General features: G+C 48.3%; 1 protein-coding gene across 25 annotated transcripts in view; it reads left to right on the top strand.

Moving 5' to 3' along the window:
* EPB41L1 (erythrocyte membrane protein band 4.1 like 1) overlaps positions 1 to 17951 on the top strand; it is a 156463-nt gene that overhangs the window by 30758 nt on the left and 107754 nt on the right. For 3 of the 25 annotated variants that reach the window (XM_065565771.1, XM_065565778.1, XM_065565796.1), the window contains exon 3: positions 2731 to 2878. The exons of the other annotated variants lie outside the window; for them this stretch is intronic. The gene's annotated coding sequence lies outside the window, so the exon portion shown is untranslated. The remainder of the gene's footprint in view (positions 1 to 2730; positions 2879 to 17951) is intronic. 25 annotated transcript variants of the gene reach the window in all.

The following is a 17951-nucleotide window of genomic DNA, read 5'->3' as shown; positions in this document are numbered from 1 at the left end:
GACGGTAGGGTAGGTGGGGCTTCTCTCCGGTCCCATCTGCACCCCAAAAACATGATTGTAACTAACCCACCCTATGATGTGTGCGTCTTGGGTGTTTTTTTTTTTTTTTCCTTTCAGGTGTTGCTAAAGCCAACCAGACCTCTTATGTCAGAGAACCATGCTTTGACCCTCAGAGACAGATGCCTTGGCTAAAACAAGGATCTTCATCAATGCTTATAATGTGTGTGTTGTCTTGCCTATAACGTCAAGAAAAAACCCATATATTATCACGTGGATATAGTCGTGTTTAAGCGTGTGAGCAGGTGACATTCACGCCCTAGATAGCCCGAACTTATCCCCTTCTTGGAGTTCTGCTTTACTGATAGCTTAGATTGAGGTTTATATTGTCTCCCTCCTGTCTGCCTGTTCCCAGGGCTGCCCCACAGCACTTCCTCTGTACCAGCCCCTAATTCTCTCTGCCATAGAGAGCCATTTTCAGCGTGCTGATGTCCTGGATGGAGCTAACAAGAGCCACCTGCCAGCATGAGTCAGCAGAAGTTGCTTCTCTTTTTGTGCAGGATCCAAGCCCCTCCCTGAGTTTGGGACTTCTCTGCAGAAGAGCTCTGGATCCTCTGTTGGGGCCTAGCCCCTGCCACTTTGTTATGATGTGGCTGTTGCTGTAGTATAGACGGGGACATTGGCATTTTTATCATATCACTTAAAAACCAATCACCTCTTGGCTGGAAGGAGAGAGAATATCCGTCATCGCTCCAGTACAGGACTGGGCCTCTCTGGCCTGTCTGCTCTTGGATGGGAGGTGAGGAGGGAAGGAGAGGGGGTTTAGTCACATGCTTCCTGCAAGCTGATCCTCAGTCTCTGCTGCCTGAGCCTCCTGAATTCCTGCCCTCTGCCCTGGAGGGGATTTCAGAGGAGCAACAATGAGGATTGCAGGGTGGCTGTCTGACAGCGCTAAACGTCTGTGCTTTGGCCTAACAGCACCTACCGGGGAGCTTGGGTAGGGTGACCAGGTGTCCCGATTTTATAGGGACAGTCCTGATATTTGGGGCTTTTTCTTATATAGGTGCCAATTACCCCCACCCCCTGTCCTGATTTTTCACACTTACTATCTGGTCACCCTAAGCTTGGGGGTGGTGGTGAAAACAGCAACGGGGGGAATTGTTAGATTGGTCGAAGGGGCTGTAATTTAGGAGTAAGGGGATGAAAGTGAGCAAAGGCTAATCCACTCTGAATATCCAAAAATACCCACCCCCTCTGCTCCGCCCAGGAAGGCCTGCCAGAGAGTGGTGGGTAGTCTCCCAAGGGAAATGGGGGAGCTTCATTAACTGGCATGTTTGAAACTAGACTGAGACAGACCCTGGGGAACAGACCATCTGGAACAGTCCTGCCATGTGACCAGGGGAAGGATTTGGGAACTCGATGGGTCCCTTCCATCACTGATTTCCATGCAGGGTTCTGGGGATTTGAGTTCTGGCTTCAGTTCTTTATGTTATCACTAGACCCTGCAACGGGATTCTGGATGTATAGAAAATGGTAATTATTGTTCCTTCCACCGCAGATGTTTTTCCTTGACAACAACAGCCTCAGCATTTTTCTCGGAATAATAAAGAGGTAAATGTTGTTCTTCAAAGTGAGTTGGCCCTGCCGATGATGATTCATTCTCAAGTGATGCTGAAAAGGAAGCTTGTGTGCTATTTCTGCTCGGCAGCTCTGATTCTCCTCTCACTGTTCTTACACCTGTGTAAACCCACTGACGTAAATGGGGTTACTCCTGATTTCAGTACCAGATTGAGTATCCGATCTCTATCTGCATGCACGTCTGTGTGGTGGCTTGAATCTATTTCAGGGATCTCCAGACTCATGCAAGGGTTTAACATCCCCCTGTCGCACACTGCTAAGATTTCAAGTGGACCCCTAGAGTAAGGTGGCGGTCAGTGCTATTAGAGCAGAGCACTTGATGGCCCAGGAGATTGGCATTGGGGTATGGCATTGGCATTCCCTTTTCACCTCTAGATTGCTGGTTCAAATCCAGCTCCAGTTGGTAGTGAATGAAAGATTGCCGAGCTGATTTCAAATCTATCTTTTTTTCACTTAAAGAAAACATTTCTAACCCTCATGGTTGAAAGAAAATATTTCAAAAAATGAATGGAATGTAAGCCAGTGTGGTGGCATCTTCCTGAGACTGCATAGCTCTGAGAGGTGTGAACTGCCCTGTTCATATCAGTGGCATGTTAACTCTGAAGCCTAACAACGACGGCCCAAATGTCAACACTCTTGACTGTTTTGCTACTGATAAATTTAGAAGAACCATCCAGCTCAGATGCTTATTCCACAACCCCAGCCATCTCTCGTGGCTTCCTGGGTGTAGTCTATCCAGCTGCCCGAAGCCACCAATGTCCCCCTAAGAATGCATAGCTGCATTATAGAAGTTGCCAATAGAGAAACCTCCCAGGGTTGGACTAACAGGGGTGCATTGGAATCATATTGTCCATTGATAGAATTGTGGTAGCAGTTCTGTGACTGAAAACTTTCCCTTGAAAACTGTCTCTTGATGGAAAATTGGATTTTCAGCGATACTAGTATCTGATTTTCACAGATTTTTTTTTCTTTGAAAAACTGAAATATTTTTTTCTGAAAACAGAGATTTGGGGTTTTGGACAGAGTTTTTTGGTATTCCTTAGAAAATATAGAGAAAAATGATTCCCCCCCCCCCTTTTCTTTGAAAATTTCCAGAGGAAAATGAACCCGTTTTTCAACCAGCTCTAGACAGTGGCACAAGACTGGAATAACAGCGGTGCTGGGGATCCAGATTGGACGTTGACAGAACTGCGCTAGCAGCCCAGCACTGGCCTAGCACAGGTGATGCAAGTCAGCCCCCAGGGTAGGTTGGGACAGCTGTGGGGGAAGGCTTACATGCCAGCCCAAGCTCCCTTTAGTTTCTCTGGGACCTTGCTTCCTCTGTTCCATTCACAGATTGAATTTATGATAAAATGTTTTAAATTTAAAACTAGGAAGTGCTGAATCCCCTGACCCTGTTTAAAAAGAGCCCAAATTACTTGTGATCACACCAATTTTTCACAAGAGGGACTTTCTTTCTTTTCTTTCTTTCTGTCAAATGGAAAAACACTTTCTCTTTTTTAATTTTTGGAGTGCACTCTGTACGAGCAGGGCCGGCTCTACCATTTTTGCCGCCCGAAGCAAAAACTAAAACTAAAATAAAAAGCCGCTCAGACTGTGCCGCCCCAAGAATGGACAGAATGCCGCCCCTTAGCATGTGCCACCTGCTGGTGCCTGGAGCCGTCCCAGTGGGCGAATGATAGGCCGACCCCTCTGGTTTATCCTTCCATGGCAGGAGCAAACTTGGAGAGCCAATGGGTTTCATATCCAGGCTTGATTTTCCATGATTAGCATAGCAATCTGCTTCACCCTTTCCAGCCAGCTAATCAGTCTTAGCCCTGAGACGGGCTGAAATGCAGCACAGATTGCAGCCACCATACAAAAGAGGGAAGAGAAGCTAAATCCTTTTGCAAACCTAACTCAACCTTCTCCTATTTAATGTATTGTTCTTTTGCTTTTTTTGTGGTTGTTACTACAATCTGTCCTCCCCTCTGCCAACCTCCCCCGCACGGAGGAGTCTGCAGTAAGTTAGAGGGATCACCCCAAGCCCTGATCCTTTATCAATTGAAAAATAAGGTGGAGACCTGTAATTTACTTTTAGCAAAAAATGTCCTGGCTTTTCTCCATGGAACAGGTGCATGAGTTTCGTGGGAAGGATTTTCATGGAGAGTATGGACTAGTGCTTAATTTGTGCCAGGGCTGATCCCTGGCACCTCTGGGCCCGCAGTTCGTAGCCCCGGCACCTCTGGGATTGCTGCATCAGTTATGAATGTTAAAAAAAATTGTTTGAGCCCTGGCACCTCTTTCATCACAAATTAAACACTTGTATCGACTAGGTTTTGCTACTTCTCTAGGCACTGCCAATTAAAAGTTGACAGGGACCCTGGAAAAAAGGGGAGGTGTGGAGGAACTTGTCAAACTGTAAAGAAAGCAGAAAGTGTGAATGCTGCCCAGTGGAGAAAAGGAAAACACGCGGAGGGTAAGAGGGTGGTGGTCAGAGCTGAGAGGAAAGGAGGGCTTAGCAGGTGCTAGACTTTGGTGCTGGATAAAGAGCAAGCTTGCTCTCGAAAGCAGGAAGCCATCAAATGGCTGGATTTATTGGGGCTTTCCTGTGGAGCTAGTTGCTTTCTGTGCCATAGCCTGGGGGGTTAGATAATAGCCACCTGCCCCCTGGATGGGGAGATGGAGGGATTCGGATCCGGCTGTGAACCTGAGTGTGGCTTTGTGAAAGTGGCTCAGTACTGCGGTGATAGGAGTAATATCAGCACCTGAGTGCACAGGTTGATGGGCTCTCAGCTGGGCAGGCGGAGTGATACTCCACTATGATGGAACGGTTTGGAGTCAGCCTTCCATCTGGTTCCCCCTGTGGCATTCGTCTGTTACTGGAGAGGATCACTGGAACCAGAGCGGGCCTCCTGTCAGTCTGAATATCTCGTGCCCGTCACCATGGTATTTGGGCTTGTAAAGTATGAAGCTGGTGCCAGCAGAGCGTTTCCAGTGCCCCTAAGCCAAGCAAAAGGATGGTGCCCTCCTTTGGAAAAGGAGAGGAGATGGGAAGGCCAGCAAGCCCAGCCTAAGAATGGCTGAGCCATCTCTGCCTGCAGAGTCAGCAGCCTCCCGTGGCATGTGTTTTACTGAGCGTATCCAGACGCCATGCAAGGGACCTGGCAAACAGCGGTGCAATGCTCACAAGACGGCACTCAGCCTGTAATCTCCCCGGACAAGGCTTGTCCGTGTCCATTCAGATTCGTTTGCCCCCCTGGCTGGTTCAGCCTGGTGCTGGCTGGGAGAGGAGTGGGCTGGCTCTAGCCAGAGGATGCGGCTCCCGCCAGGGGACCAGAGCTGGGGAGGGTGCAGAGGTTGCGTTAATATCCTGTGAGGAGGCTGGTTGCCAGGCAACTGGGGAAAGTAGAGATTGCTTGTTGTCAAAGGCAGCAGCCTCTCCAGAGCTGTGCGATGCCCCAGTGGCATGTCTGCCTGCTTAGAGAATGACCTGAATTCTGTTGATATTTGCGCTGGAGTGGGTGGGTGCGGCTGCTTTTGTGTGCTGGTGGAAGGAGTAAAAGCGCCACCCTCTGCTCTTAGCAGCTCAGAGATGGAGCCAAAACTCCTGCTTGTAGCTGGGGGTGGATCCTAAACCCCAGCCCCTCGCCAGCTCGTCCCTTAGGAGGCCGGCTGACTGGCCTGCTGCCTCTTTCCAGAGGGTGCTGAGGGGGAAGAGAGCAGGTCAGCGGGTCCATCTTGGGATCGCGAACAGATGGGTGACATTCCTTCTCTGTCCCTGGTAAATACCTTGCCTCAAGGCCTCTAAATCCCTGGCATCTGTCTATGTCCCCTTGGCAGAGTGGAGCTGCATCGCTCCAACCTCCCCCACTCCTGGCAGGTCATCTGCTGCTGGGGACTGGATGGGGAGGGGGCAGGTGGATCTTAGTGAAGAAAAGGTTGGGCAGTAAGGATTGTTTTGTAGTTACAGCCCGGTATGGTATGGCTGAACTCCTGGCTTCCCAGCTCCGCCACTGGTTTGCTATGAAAACTTGGGTAAGTGACTTCACTTCTCTGTGCCTCTGTTTTCCCTCTGGGAAATGAGTATAATCCCTTCAGCACCCATCCAGATTGGCATTTGTACAGGGCTTGAAGATCTTGTGATTAGAAGCAGAGAGTATAATAGAAGGAGTGGAGTTACTGCTTCAAGGAACTGGGCCAAGCACTGGTAGAAATGCCCAGGATTGTACCAAGAGGGCAGTGCTCCTGGGTGGTGGCACCATTAGCATTAACCCGGGGCTGAAAATATCCGAATCCATCAGTGAAGCACATCTGTGTAGTGAAGCAGCTGGGGCTGCACTGTGACTCCTTGGAAAGCTGCATGCTGAATATTAAGCAACCCCCATGATGTTCCTGGGGTCACTGCCTGGAACCAGCGCTGCTTGTCTGGAATACGTGCACTGACTTCTGTTGGCTATGTTGAAGGCACTGGCTGTCACACTCAGTGGCGGAAGGACTCCCATCCCCTGGCTCCTAGCCCTCTCTGAACTCCACTATGGATGAAAACATGCCTTTTAAAAGCATGTGTTTGCTTCAAACTGGCACATTCCTGGCTGCTCAGGGCTGCCTGTCATGACGGAGGAGGTGAGCTGTACAACGTTTCTCTCGGCAAGAAGAAGCCTTAGTAAACCTTCAAGCACCATGTGTTGTCTTTCCCTCTCTGCTATAGAAAACAGGCAGCCAGAGGAGAGAAAATCCAGTTAAAGGTATGCCTTGGGAGTGAGGATCTTGTGGTGAAAGCACAGGCTCCCGTCATAGAAGGCCTGTGTTCTGTTCCTGCCTCTGCCATAGACCGTGGGCAAGACACAGTCCTCTCTGTGTCTCAGTGTTCCCCATCTGTAGCATGAGGATAATGGTGCCTCTGGGGCTCAACCAATCCCCTTGCCCGTAGGGGTGGGTAGGATGCTTTCCGGGGGGGGGGGGGGGGAGGGGGTTGAGAGCCTTGCTCTTCAGCTTCTGCAGAATTTTAAATAAGCAAATGCTGCAAAAGCAGATTTTCCGAGAGCAGCTGGTACTGCGCTGCCTCCCTGAGTCTGCAGCTGTACAGCCTGGAAAGTGGACACAGGTTATACCATTACAAAGGTGCCTTATGCTGGTATGGAGATAGCTGCTCCTGTACAGGAAGGGAAGTACCGACATTAAGCACACTGGTACCAATATAACTGCAGCCACGGTAGGGCGTTTTCAAGGATAACTATTTCAGTGAAATTGACACCCATAACCCATGTAGTTATGTTGGTAGAACTTTCCGGTATAGACCAGGCACTGGGGGCAAAAGAGGGAGTTCTTCTGCTCTCACATTTCCTGAGAGTTCAGTTTTACAACTTCCTCGGGTAGACAAGCCCTGAGTCTCTTCTGTTCCCAGAGGCACTGGGTTGCCAGATATGTAAACAAGGGCAGCCACGGGGCTGTGAAGAAGGATGTTTGGAGGGCCACATGGGGACACCTCTTTAGCCCTATCAAAATGCTTTGGAGCTGATGCATAGACGTGCATAGGACACAGGGATGCTTCTTGCTCAAAGCATCAGTTAAACAGGGAGGGGAGCTATGCCTGTGGCTTTAAGTGGTTGTTTTTCCCCAGACCGCTGACAGGTAGGCATTTCCACTCCCTGATAAGGAGCTGACTTTAGTCAGGGTGAGGAGGAGGGGGAGATGAAGCATGAAGAAGTCAGGTTTAAATTAGAGTGCTTTGGAATAATAACCAACCCTTTCAGTGGAAATTGCTCAGTGCTGCACTGGGCGGCTGCTTCATAAGGCAAAGGAATGGAAAGACACAGGGTATAAAAATACAAGCTCAGATACGTCAAATAGGGTTTCTTGGTGCCCTGCAAAGAACATGGCATATCTGCGTCCCTTTCCTGTGTTCTGCTCAGCAATTCCTTGGTGGAGCGTAGAGCCTTTAATTTCTGGGCTGGTCAGCTTCAATCCAGCATGGGTCAGTAGTACCCAGATGCTGGCATCTGACAGCAGTTCCGTGGCAGCTGAGAAATAATTTGGCTTTAGCCCTGGGAACTCGACCAATGCCAGTGTCCAAGCCGTGAAGACTGCCATCGTTGCTGGCCCTGATTGGCAGACTTGTTGGGACAGAGCAAACGCAGAGACTGAACAACCTTCATGCCCTTAATAGTAGCTCATTGATGTTGGGCCTGAAACATGTTGGCATGTGTGGGGGAGGCAGGCCTGGTCAGTGGTCTTGCTGTGCCTGTTTTACAGAGAGGCCTTCATTCTCTAGGGCTGCAGATTGCATTAAAGCCACATTAACGTTAAAAAACCCCAAGCCAGCAAAGTATATCTTGTGCAGGGAGAAAAGGAGCAGATGGGAGAACAGCCTTAGAGACCAATCCTGTATCTAGCCACAGAATGGGCAAAGCATGGGCCATGCAATCCAGGCTCCCCCGCGTCTGCCCCAACAGTATGATAGTTGTGTGTATTACAGTAGCACCCAGAAACCTCCAATGAGATTGGGATCCCAGTGTGCCAGGCACTGTCCAAACCCACAGAAAGAGAATGCATGCCCTGAAGAGCTTACAATCCAAACAGACAGTCGAGAAACAAAGCACAAAGACGTAAAGTGACTTGTGCTCGAGCTGCTGCAGCAGGTTGTTGGCAGAGCCAAGAACAGAACTGGTCCAACCTGCTTTTTCCTCCTCTTCTCTCCTGAGAACTGTTCATTTATTACATAGCTAAATTGTGCTCTGTACCTATGGCTTACCAGTTAAGGGACTCTTCATTTACATGTTAATGAAGTTCAGTGGAAGGTGCTACTTGGGCTCTCCAGTGAACTACAAGGAAAGGGAATTGCAATTTATTCATGACGATTTATTTATTCAGCTGGAAGATGTCACCCAAAAGGATAAAAGCGTTGGTAGCTAAATAATTTGTTTAAAATGGCTCTAAACTACTTGGGCCTTGGAGATGATTGATTGCTGTAATCATGTGTTGCTCTGTGTCCCATATCAGGAAGGAAGAAATGATACTTTTGCATACTGACTGACTTGAAAGAGGCGAATGTTGTAATTAAATGCTAATGGCCAAGATTTTAAAAAATGGATGCCCAAAGTTTGGCTCCTTATTCTCAATCCATGTTTAGGCACCCAGATAAGTGGCATTTCTGCTTCCCTTGCTGATGTTTATAAGGGTCTTTATTTTATTTTATCTTTTTAAGCAAAGGAGAAAGTGATTAATTGACTATACAGGGAGACAGCGAGACTGATTAGACACAAAGTGCTGTCAAATGCACAAAAGAAACAAACTGAAAAATGGAATGTTTTTCTCCTGTTAACTTCTTGTTCTCTGCCTCTAACTGGAGGGGTCAGCTTGTAACTATAGCAGGGCAGGTACCTTCAGGGAGAAATGGGATTTTCAACACGGCGGTGTCCCTTCGAAGTGCCAGGCTTGCTTGAGGAGATGCACCAACTTTTCCATCTCAGCTGTTTAAATGCAGCAACCTTTTTACTTTCCCTTTTCCTTCTCTGGGTTTTCTGTGAATAATTGTTGGGCCAAATCCGTTTTTGCTATTGCTCCAGTGACTTTGATGGAGTTGGGCGGGGGATGGACTTTGGCTCCTTTCATTTCATCTCAGTAGAATTCGCACGGACTGTTTTATGTCTGATGGACTGGCTTGTGCTACCTGAAGGAATTAGCTCTGCCTTCCAAGGGAGGTAGAGAGGGGAATCTAGCAGGCCATGAGTACAGCTAGGTTGCAGTCTGTCCTCTGGAACAGGTACAGCAGTGGCTGCCAGGGTTGGACACAGGAAGGTCAAATGTTCCAGGGCTACGAAGTCCCAACACAGTACAGTAGCCTGCAGGGGTCTGGCTTGCTGGGTGCGTGGAGAAAGAGGTTTTCCTTTCATTCCCTCAGACGTGGGAAAATAGCTTCACACTCCAGGGTCAAATGTCTGCTAGCTGCATTGCTCATGCATGTTGAGTAAGCAGATGTCCAGGCTCTTGGCAACTGCTGACATAATATAAATACATAATTGCCCAAACACAAAGGCAACACGTGTCAATTAATTCTGATCTCATTACATTGGTGCCGCCTTGCCAAGTCTATTCTGAGAGGTTGAAAAGCCCGTGGTCCCAGCACACGCTCGCCATCCCATCCCCTCCCCTCCCTGAGCTGCACAAAGGGTGGCATTCAGTGTGATCTCCCAGAAGCACCCCTGATGAGAGAAGCGTAGGTTGTCCCAGCATGGCCCAAGCAACAAGCCAGGGTGGATTTCAAAGTTGTGAAGCAGCCGACCACATGACATTGCTGCTGTTGGCCGTGGCCCTTGTGGGGATGAGGCAGGTTTGGAGATGTTGGCCCAGCATTCTTCCCCTCCGAGCATTATTTTTTCCCCTTTATTGGGATCCTGATATTTCTTCTTTATTTGTCCTTCAAGATCTGGGGCCACATCCCCAGGCCAGACCCAGCTGTGCTCAGTGCAGGGTCTCAGGGAGAGGGTGGCTCGAATAAGCCACTTCTCTGCCTTCCACCCTAATCCTGGAGCTGACTGGGGCCAGGTTAATTTAGAGCTCCTTAAGGGTTGCTCTAAGCTAAACCTCAGGAATGGCCCTCTGGTCAGGTCCTCTAAGGGCTGTTCCTCTGGCCAGGGATTGCCAAACAGCACGCTCTGGGCACACCTTCCTCACCCCAGCCTCCATCCCTTATGACAGGGATAGGTGGAAGCAAGCTGACCCATTCTTCCTCTTCCCCATGAAGCCTGTCAGCTGCTCTCCTGGGTTTGTCTTGGTAGTTGCTTCCGAGTGACATGCTGGTGGGGGCTTTCCTTCTCCCCAGGGGCTGAGCGTGATGCTCTTCTCACAGTGCTCCTACCTCCCTGTTGTCACAGGAGCAAGGGACTGACCTAAAATTCCTTCCTGCCATGGCAGGAGATTGGGCAGCCCTGCTGTCATTCTGCCTGTTATATTCCTCAGTGGTGGTGACGAGACCCTCCTGCTCTTGACTGGTATGGCAAGTCAACAGAACAGCTCCATGCAGGATCCTACAGCCCCACATCTGCTGGTAGGCGGGAGGAAAGTAGTCTGGTGGAAGGACAAAGAGAGGATAGAATCATAGAAATATAGGGCTGGAAGGGGCCTTGAAGAACCCATCTAATCCGCTTCCTTCACCCCCTCCAATGCTGAGGCATGATTAACCTGTTCTTATAAAGCTCCAGTGATGGGATTCCGCAGCCTTGAACCTAGGGAACCCGTTCCAGCACTTAATTATCCTGAGAGTTGGAGAGTTTTTCCTAATATCCAATGGAAATCTCCCTTGCTGCAAATTGAGCTGATTGCCTCTCATCCTACCCTTGGTGGGCATGCAGGACAATTGATCACCGCCTTCTTTTTATAGCAACCTTTTACCTATTAATAAAGAGGGCAGTGTCAGTGCAATGTATGGCGCTCTGTCCTGACCAATTTTGGTTCACACTGTTTCATTGTCCGGAAGGAAAAGAGAAACCAAACTGTCTAATGTCTTACTCATGAAGATAATTGCCTTTTGCAAAGAGCTGACTCCCTGTAAGGCCCATTAAAAAGTAGACAAAGAGAAATGAGCTTAAAGTATATTCAGAGATGGTTAGGAAGAGAGCTGATTATGGTGGATAGAGTTGTGTAGGGATGAGTGCCAGGGTGGATAAAGATCAGTGACTTAAAAAAAACCCAGATTAAAAAAAAAAATTCATCAGATTTTTAAGTTAAAATTAATTTTGAAAATGGCAACCTATGTTAAGGTCTACATTTACTGTACTGTATTAAAATAACTTAAATACAAAACCCCCCATGTTTGCTGCCAAGCTTTAAAGAGAGTCAAACTATGGAACTGGTGGAGGTCACTGGCTAGGCACCTGGAAACCAGTGTTTGTTGAAGTGCTATAACCATTTTTTGACAGTAGTAGTCTTTTCTGCAGTTACAAAGAGAATGTTTTCTTTATTTCAGCTTATTTAGCTAGTTTAGTTCAGTGACAGGATCATTCAGAATTAAGAATCCAGTTGGGAGTTGAAAAGCAGGAAAGCTTGTTTTCCTCTTCCACTCAATGAATAAAACCTTCGTATGAGAGGGTGAGGTCTACTAGTTCTAAAATCTTGAAGGACATCATGACCAGAAACAATCTGTTCAGTTCACTAACTGCAGATAATACTTTCCTTGTTTAATAAATCATTTAGTTTTAAATGCAAAACATGTTTGATAAAAATTTTGATAAACCTTTTTTCTGATGTATCCAGCACATTTAAGGCAGCTTTATTTAATGAAAAAAGGTTTTATGCATTTTTAATTGGATTTGAATTTCCATGCAAATAGAGCTTGACATAAATCGCAAGTAAAAAATTAATCATAATTTAAGTAAATAAGAAATGCATCACTCACCATTTTCTAACATAATGAAAAATGTAATGTTCACTATCTGAATAAATGTAAATTAAGCTCTATAATTGCTTACACTATATTTATACACATTTATTTATCTTCCTGGTTAGTGAAAAGAAGCACCAAGTTTAGTGTAACGGCTATATTTAGTTGCATAGCAATATGTTTTAATGGCTGTCAACCAGTGAGAATCAGTGTTTCTTTAGGAAAATAAGTAAAGTACAAATGCAAAACATGATTAAAATCAGTGATTTAAAGCAAGCTTTCCTACTTGCTTCTTAAAATCAACGATTAAAATGTTGATTTAAATCACTTATGTTTAAAGCAATCCACCCTGATGACTGCATGGTCAAATAGGTAGCTAGATGGTTATAGCTAATGTAAGGGCTCAGCCAATGGATGGATGGGGAGGTGCAGGGCCATCCCTAGCTATTTTGGTGCCCTACACAGTCCCCACGCCGGGGGGAGGGGGGGAGCTGTGTGGGGCCCCACCCCAGGCCTCCGCGAGGGAGGGGGAGGCTGGCTCCAGGCCTCTGTGGGGGATTGGAGGGGGGGGGGAGGGCTGGCCACTTCCTGCGGGAAGTGAAGTGCCCAGCCCCAGCCTGCTCTGCTCCCCTGGCTCCCAGGCTTGGGGGGAGGAACCGCCCCACAGCAATCGCTGGCGGTGCAGTTTGGGAGCCAGGGGAGCGGAGCAGGCTGGGACCGAGTCGCTCTACTTACCGGTGAGTGCAGGCCTGACTGCTTCTGGAGTCCTCAGAGGAGTGGGGGTGGGGTGGGGCAGAGCAGGGGCAGGGACTTTGGGGAAGGGGTAGTGTGGGGGCGGGGCTGGGGTGGAGCAGAGACGGGAAGAGGCGGGGCAGGGACTGGAGCAGCACGCAGTTGCGCAGGGCACCAGGCAATTTGGTGCCCCAAATTTCCTGGTGCCCTACGCAGCTGTGTACATTGCGTATGGGTAAGGACGGCCCTGCAGAGGTGGTTACATTAGGCACTCTCATAGTTCTAGTACATAAAGGGAAACGTGTATGGAAGGATGGAGAGAGGATTAAGGTTGATGAATACATTGGTGGGCCTGATTACCCGCTGCTCTGCTGCTTGTCATCATTCACATGTGTGCAGAGTGGATATAAAATGTTACCACCAAGTCTGAGGCCAGAAGGGACCACCGGACCATCCAGTCTGCCCTCTTGTATATCACAGGCCACCAGCACCCGCACACTAACCCAACAGCTGCGGTGAGACCAAAGTATTACAGCCCACAGGAGACAAGACTGTGTGTCACAGGCAGAGAATAGAAGGAACCGACGTGCACGAGCGCCTAAGCTCCATGCAGTGGCAGGGGAATGATTACGTGAAATAAGGCCAGATAATTCTGGCAAGTGACCTGCACCTGCTAGTCTGACCTAGGGGAAAACTCATGCCTGACTCATCTGTGGTGATCAGTTAGACAAACTCTGAGCATGCGAGCAAGAACCAGCCAGCCAAGCACCAGAGAGGGAGAATGCTGGGGCCCAACTCATAGCCCTGTCCCTCCCTGCCTATGGCCCATCTCCAGCCGTGGCCATTCCTGATGTTCAGAGGAAGTAGATAAAATATACTTACTTGGGGGAGGGAATCCCTTGCTGACCCCTACCAAGAGCAAATGGGAATGTTTTACACTTCCTTTGAACAGGTGGGAATGACCACAGGGCAGCAGAGATGCAGGCCTGGAGAGGGCTCTGGAACGTGGAGGTTTTTGTAGGGGAGAGGAGAAATGGATAAATGCTAACCACTTTATGGAATACAAGCTAGACAATGGATGGTGGGGTGAATAGACTGATAGGTGAATGGCTACTGCAGACTGACCCTAGACTCAAAGGATGGCTACTGATGAGATGGACTAAAGGTAACGGGAGCTGGATAGTTAGACAGAGGTGCATACATAGTTACAGAGAGCATAACCGCACCATACCCATAGCTGCTACTTAGCATTGCTGTGCTGCAACTGGAGTTCTGCAGAGACAGAGCAGGTAGACCTGCATCCAACTGCTCCAAAGCAAGAGACCCCAGCCACTTGAGCTAAAAGAGAACCTGCATTAGCTGCTAGCCAAATAGGGCCTATGACCCACAGCTGAGTTGTTCTTGTTCCGCCCAGCAGAGGGCAGTACTGTGCACACAGACTAGCCCACTCATTACACTCTAAATGGACACACTGATGACTGTCTAATGACTGGCCCTGTGCAGTGTTACTGGCTCTGGGGCTCTCTAGCCGCATGTACATCTCTTTGGGGCCCCAGGAATGGCCCTTTAGGAAGGTCAGGAATCTCTTTGGGACTCCTCATCGCTTTCCTGAAACCAGGCACTGGGGGAGTGTGCTGAGCAAAGTGACAGTTGTCACTGGGATCCACCCGAATCCCCTGATCCTGATCCTCTAAGAATGGGGCCCTCCTCGCAGTGCCGTGATGTGACTTAGAGCTGGGACCTTTCTGGCTGTAACCTGTCAGTCTATGTGGATGCCAAGCTTGATTCCAGTGCGGACACGGTTACACCGCGCTTGGTGCTGTTCTTTTTGTGACTGCCTCTGATGAAGCGGCTCTTCCAGCCGTTCAAAGCAGAGTTTCCCTGGTCTGTAAGAACAGGGTTGGGAGGTGCTGTTACTGATGGCTGAATGGATGCAGTGGCCGTACTCCTTGGCCTGCCTAAGTTGCAATGTGGGGCAAAGACAAAACGAGGGGCGTGAGACAGGAGCATGCAAGAAGTTGTGGGAAAGATGTATTTAGCAGCTGCAGCGTTGTCAACAACCGTAGCTCCCTGATTCAGCATTTCAGAGGCTGATGATTCACAGCGATAAGAGTGAGACAGCACAGGATGGGAATGGAACTGAAATAAATTTCCCTCTGGAATGAGGGCAGCTCTTCACTGAGAGGGGCAGTCTAACTTCTCCTTATCTTATCCTATCCGCCTTTCCAAAGCGTTGGCCAGATGCATAGCAACAATCGGGGTTGAAGTGGGTGGGGGAAAACAAAGGTAGCTATATTCTTCTAAGCTTCGCCCACAAAATAAGTCCCACCCACTTGAGAGACTTGACCCATAGATTATGCAGATGTTTCAAATATGGTGATGCATGATCTGCGGGGCTATTGGAATTTAGCTCTTCCTTGATGAAGCTTGGATGAATGAGGGCTGTTTGCGTCCTCTCAGAACTATTGTCACTGGCTCTGCGCATGCTGCTCTGTCAGTTTGCTTGTTTCATGATGTGAAGGTTTTCTTCCCAACCATAAGGGTTAGAGAGGAAGAATGGCCCAATGCTTAGGGACCTCAGGGAGCCAGGTTCAGTTCCCTGCCCAGCCAGAGGTTTCACGTGTGACCTCGAGCAAGCCCAGAATGGTATGTGCTTACTCTGCACAACGTCCCTGCTGTGTAAACACAACGATCCGTGTTGAATCCAAAAACAGTTGAGAATGTGTATGTAATGATTGCGTTCCATCTAATACCTGCCACTTAGTGCTAAAAAATTAAACCCCATGTCGACAAGGCTAAATTTCTCTCTGCCTCAATTGCTGTTATCCGCCCCATCTGCCCCAGTAGAAGGGGTATAGTAGCAATTCCCTACCCCACTGGTGAGTTGTGAGGGTAAGTAAGTTAAAGGTTGTCAGGTGCTTGGACACTACAGGAATGAGGCTGGATGAATCCATAGATTTTTTTTTTTTTATATATATTTTTAAAAAGGAAAGCTGAGATACAAACACAAAGGCAGGTTGAGAGAGGTGATGATGCATTGTGCTGCCGTGTAGCTCAGGCAGTGGTGGTTAAAGCGCTGAAGAGATGGAGAGGGCTGCTGATTGGATGGAGGGGTGATTGCAGTAGATGGATTCATGCATTGATGAATTCTAATTAGGGCCCTCTGCAAATCCCGATTTCACAGAGGCCATGGACATTGTGAAAATGCCCCCAAATGTGATCTTTTAAACATTACCTTAGCTTAGGGTGACCAGATGAGGGGAAAAAAAAAATCGAGAACTTGGGGGTGGGGGAGCAAAAAAAAAGCCGGGTCAGTCCCTGCCGGCGGAGCGCAAAAAAAAAAAGCGCTGCCGGCGGCTATCGGGACAATTTGCGTCCTGCCCAAAGATCGGTCGGGACGCGGGACACACCCCGAAATATTGGGACGATCCTGATTTTATCAGGAAGTCTGGTCACCCTACCTTAGCTTCCAGTGCAATGCGCATGTCTGTGTGGCAGGATGGAGCATGGTGCAGGATGTACCTAAACAGGAAACAAATAACCGAATGGATGTGTTGTCTAGGAAAACAAAGTGTCTGCAGGAGCATCTGAAATTGCATTTGCTGGTTAAATTCATTCCATGCAAACTCCATGAAATTCAATACTTTGTCTCACTCTAATCCCCTGGTTTCAGGCACTCATAACTTTACAAAAAAATTCCCATGCTTGTCCTCGGCACAAAGATAAACTCTGTGAGTGTGTGTGTGTGTGTGAGTGTGTTACTCAAGCATGAGGAAAGACCACCCCCTTACTTCAGCCCTGCTGCTGGCGGGTGCTGCCTTCAAAGCTGGGCATCCGGCCAACAGCCGCTGCTCTCCGGCCACCCAGCTCTGAAGACAGCGCAGAAGTAAGCGTGTCAATGCTATGACCCCCCATAAAATAGCCTTGTCACCCCAATGCAAATCCCTTTTTGGTCAGGACCCCTACAATTACAACAGCAACGCTGGTCTCCCCTGTGAAATCTGTATAGTATAGGGTAAAAGTACACAAAAGACCAGATTTCACGAGGGGAGACAAGATGTCACGGACTGTGATGCATTTTTTGGGGCCGTGAATTTGGTAGGGCCCTACCCATCACTCCTTGCCCTCCCCTCCCCTCCCCTGGAAATCCAATGCAAATAAATGCAATAGGCCAGTGCTGTGTGAATTTAACCCCTTCCGTGCCACTCTAACTCCTGCGTGGCAGGAACATTCTCTGAAACGGCTGCTATCAAGCTGTACTAGATACGTGACACAGCCCCGCGCGTGCATTCAGTTTGCCCAAGCTTGTGTATTGTGCAGGATGCCAACAGTTGAACACTTCAGAGCATGGAAATTTCCAAGTTATTGTTCTTCCCACGGTAGATATAACTCAGCCGCATGGCACACATATATCAGGGCATCGATTTAACGGCATATACCGCAATCCAGTTCTCTGCAGTCTCATGGGGGTGGGGGGAGCAGTGTTGCAGCGACTTTGGGAGCCATCTTTGCTGCTTGAGGCGCACTTGACTGTTCAGTCAGAGCGCTACATTAATGTGGCTTTATTTTTGCCTTGAGTATAAAATACGCACGTACAGTAGTTAGAGAAAGGCAGAGAACAACACAGGCAGTGCTAATTGTTCTTGAAAGACAACCAGGGGACAGGCAAAGGGGACCAATAGAGAGAGAGGAAACTATAAGAAAACTGTACCGCAGAAAAACTGAAGACCGTGATTTTGCACCAGTAGAACTGTGTCAGTTAGGGATGTGGTCTTTTTAACTGATATACCAGTACAACCACTAGTGAGGACACAGTTATACTAGTATAAAGGTGTCTTATACCAGCATAGTGTTATGCCTAATCTTGTATGGGAATAAATTATACCAGTGCAAGCTCATTTATGCTAGTATAACTCCATCCACACTAGCGGGGCTGTACCACTTTAACTATGCCAGTATAATTAAAGCCATGCAGCTTTTGTATATAGACAAGCCCCGAGTAACCTGGGACCTGATTGCTAGGGGTAGAAGCCAGTGCCTGTGCTTAAACAGCGAGGTTAGGTGTGAGAATTCTTCTCACTCCTATGGCATCCTGATCCAAGTGTTTTCTGGTATGGGTCAGTTGCATTCCTGTGTAGTTCCGTTCTGTTAGCCTTCATTTTGCTGATGGAGAAACTGAGGCGTGGCGGGGAAGTTAAGCGATCCGCTCAGCATCACTGTAAGC

The sequence above is a fragment of the Chrysemys picta genome, chromosome 13 (assembly GCF_011386835.1).
Source record: "Chrysemys picta bellii isolate R12L10 chromosome 13, ASM1138683v2, whole genome shotgun sequence".
NCBI classification, from domain to species: Eukaryota; Metazoa; Chordata; order Testudines; family Emydidae; genus Chrysemys; species Chrysemys picta.
Note: the sequence above shows the minus strand (reverse complement) of the source record. Positions and strands in the feature narration are given on the sequence as shown.